This window comes from Mytilus californianus, unplaced genomic scaffold, assembly GCF_021869535.1.
Source record: "Mytilus californianus isolate M0D057914Y unplaced genomic scaffold, xbMytCali1.0.p SCAF_3, whole genome shotgun sequence".
NCBI classification, from domain to species: domain Eukaryota; kingdom Metazoa; phylum Mollusca; class Bivalvia; order Mytilida; family Mytilidae; genus Mytilus; species Mytilus californianus.
The window spans coordinates 47,150,973-47,154,908 of NW_026262679.1; the positions used below are offsets into that span (position 1 = coordinate 47,150,973).

Genomic DNA, 3,936 nt, shown 5'->3' on the forward strand with positions numbered 1-3,936 from the left:
ACCCCGCCACATTCTATATGTGCCTTTCCCAAGTCAGGAGCCTGTAACTCAGTGGTTGTCGTTTGCTGTCTTAGATGCATCAAGACTACCAGATAACGTTGATAATCTATCTAATTTAGGATATATATTGTATAATTGTTTTTCGTCATGGTTTATTTTATGAAATAGTAGCCGCTTTACGATAAGCAAACAATTATCATTCAAGAAATGCTTGAGAGAAATTTTGGTAACTTTAATATCAATTTCCGAAACTAACAGTCTTACCTAAAACTCTGACTCCGATGTTAATGTTTTTATAGTTGGATAGAATCATTGTTAATTGCGTATAATTTGCACACTCCAAACTTCAGTTCTTATTATTTTATCATGTACACAATGTATTTTAACTTTGAATACATTTCTTTTTATTTACTCTCATTTTCATTTTAGGCATTAACATTAATGCCTGGACATAATTTCAGGATTAAAGTTTAAATCCTAGGATTTAAGCGTAATGCCTAATTTCACTTATTGCCGCTAACATATACACATATGTCTCTGGTATGCCTATGGAAATTGCAGATCGCAGTGTATTTGGTTTAACCTTCAATGTAAAAAGTTGTATTTTTAGTAAAATAAAGGAAACGAATCAAAAAATATATAAAAAAAAACTAACAATCTTCTTATCATTCGTGTCCGGTGAGAAAAAAACAACATATCATCATGCAAGTACACAGACAATATTATTCCAGTTTTAGGAAATACAAATATCTAACATTCTACTCTCATTATATTAGCCAATCAGATAGATTGGCGAAATAAACAAGGTAACGATTTATTGTTTGTCAAATGACCATCTTGACATTTATTTGTCTGACAATAATTAATTACAAAAACTAATTAGATAAATATGAGTCATAGGTCATTTGATCAATCATATAAAAGGAGATTGACCATTGCATGTTTGATCAAAATATTCAAAGGACTTACAAGCGCACGCATTTCAATGTAAGTATTATTTATCTGTATCATATTAACTTTTGTTATTTCAATCGTTATGTAATGGGTTTTTTTTTTGGCACACAGAAAAATACCTTATACCTAATCTACATATTTCATTCAGCTTATATTATGATTAGGAATTTCTGCACACATTTTACACTTTTGTAAATGATACTAATCTTTTAATATTTAGTTTTATTCTTAATTGAAACATGTTCTAGGTCCAGGTATAAAAAATTGGCTGTCACAGATTTTGGTAAAAATTTTAATACACAACTTTGGCTCGTTGCACTCAACCTAAAATCGATAATAGTATACATTTACCTCCTTTATTTCCAGAAATAATCTTGATTGAATTATTTCAAAATAGATGAATATTTGTATAAAAAGCACAAAAAATGGGCGAAACGTTTTTAAATTTTCTTAAAATCATCAAATCTCCAATTTCAAGTCCATAGATTTATCTTAAAAATTAAATATGTTGTTGATCTATGTAATTTCAAGATTTTTAGGGAAACTGATTTATTTTGATTCAATGTTTGATGGAAGTGCAGTTTTATATAGAAACAAACATGCACATTTTTTTTGTTTTGTCAAGAGGATTTCAAATTTCTATTTAAGAACTATGCAAAATCTATTATAAAGTTCCATACCATGGGCCCTAACCCGTGTTTAAACTGATAATCGTCGTTTTAAATGCATGGAACCAACACTCAGTGCTTCATGTATTTAATTACTAGTAATTTTATTTGACAGCACATCATGACGATGGTGAGGAGACTGTGTATGCTGGTTCTATTGGTTTTGTTTGTGGTCTCACTGACTGATGCTTATGTAATATATAGAAGATACTATACACCAAGATATTACAGATCATATGCTCCTAGACCCATCATTTATACCGGCGATCTTGATGATATAGACCCAGTGTATGTTATAAATGGTAAGCTGTTATTTTTTTTTCTCCATAAGATATAAATAACTTAGTTACATGTTCTGGATCCCATTATCAAATTATTTACTGTTAAATTATCAATATTTGATGTGACTGAAAAAAATTATAATGGACAGAATAGCATACTGCGTCTAACTCTTATAGCCTGGCATCCTGTCCCAATCTAATACTTCCGTCTACTTTCGAGCAGTGAGCCAGGATCCCAGGCTACTAACTCTTACTAACAAGACTGTGGCTTTCCAACACCACCACAGCATGAAACAGCCATTCAAATTGTAAAATAACTTTTTTAACAGAAAAGTACAGATGTATATAGTACACGCTGAAGTGGATATATAATATGTATGCATACAAGGCGTGAAATCAACAAAACTGTCACTTTAAGAATTTGAAGGAACTATTATGGCTACGGTTGGAGTAAAAGTTGAATGTATTTTATCCAGTTCTAGTGAAGATTAATCTTTACTGATGTATAAAGAATGATATTGATTTCTTTTATTTGAAGGTTAATGGATAACGAAGATTCCACAGAATAAATAAGAATTCATTTTCATGGATCATCTTGCCAAGTATTCTATGGTCTCCATCACTGCACAGACTCATTCATCATCTAGATCTAGTCATATGTTAAATTCAAGATATTTATTTTTTGTATTAAACAAGTGTGGACACAGATCAGTGTGGACAGTATGATTGGATGTTTGACAGTGTTTTATATGACATAAGGAGTTCTATATTTTATGTTTTCTATGTATTAACTGTGTTGCACAATGACAACCAACATGAGCATTAGGGGTGTTGTTTATGTAATATTTAGTTTTTTATGTTCAACAGATACTAATTGCATTAATTACCAAATGATTATGATAGAATATATATGTTCCGCATCTTTGATTTTGGATACATATTGTAGCTAGGAGAGGAACACATAATAGGTTCATTTTTTTCTTACTGTGATTTTTTTTATATGGGAGATGGTATCTGAGAACATGTATTTGCTTACTATTTGTATGGTTCTATTTATATTACTTTGTGGGGGATTGTCAGTATCATAAATAAAAGATTTCGGTTAAATGTGGAAATTGTTTCTCAGTTTAGAAGACATTTAATGTTTTTTAGTAATGACAATGCCTGACATGATGATTGGGGCTAGATGAGCTAGAAAGTGAATTTCTGTGTTATTTTTTATTAATTCTTTGAAAATATCTCCTCCAAAGCTGGTCAAAGCAAAAAAAAAGTTTTGACCAGTATGAAAATGATATCAACAAAAGAACCTTTGTGAGCATGCTTCAAAGACTCATAACTAACTACAGAAGTCACATGATAAAATGTCAAGTGGATATTATGAACATCTACTTAATATTTCTAAATATCTAAAAAGTTTTAGTATTCAATATGAAAAAGCTATTGCAAAAGTATTCTCTTTTCAGTTTTTTTGTTATATGGATACAAATATAAGTGATACCAATACAGTAAGGCAGTTTTGTTATGGTATGAAAGTGTAGTAACTAACATTTACTGTTAATTCACACAAATTAAGAAATAAACAAATGAATGATAAATGTTGAACATGTACAATGAAATATATTTTACAAATCAATTAGGCCAGATAGGCCTTATAAATTCTGATCTTTTTCTTAAAATACTGAATGACCATTTACACTCAGAACTGAGTCACCAGTAGGCAGTACAGATGTAAAAAAAAAATAATGTGGATAGTGTCCACATGTGATGCCCCCACTTGCATATCATATAGTTATAAAGGGACATAACTGAAGTGGTAAAAGTGACGCTACCCAAATTTGAACTTCATCCTAGTTTTGTGGTAATAAGCATTGTGTGCAAGTCTCATAACATTTGGTTGAGGCTAACTTAAGTAGAGAACAGAAACTAAAAATTCAGCAATTTCTATTTGTAAACACGCAATAAATAATTATAACTCTATAACGGTTGTGTATAAGTTTTATAACATTTGGAAGTTAGAGAACGGAAACGAAAAA

The 3,936-nt window shown here is 30.3% G+C and overlaps 1 long non-coding RNA gene across 1 annotated transcript; it reads left to right on the top strand.

Annotated features, from left to right (window-relative positions):
• Positions 1 to 916: 916 nt before the first annotated feature.
• Positions 917 to 2,598, top strand: LOC127734724 (uncharacterized). Its single transcript, XR_007997718.1, has 3 exons — positions 917 to 987; positions 1,738 to 1,924; positions 2,442 to 2,598. It is a non-coding gene; the product is annotated as an uncharacterized LOC127734724 (long non-coding RNA).
• The last annotated feature ends 1,338 nt before the right edge of the window (positions 2,599 to 3,936 follow it).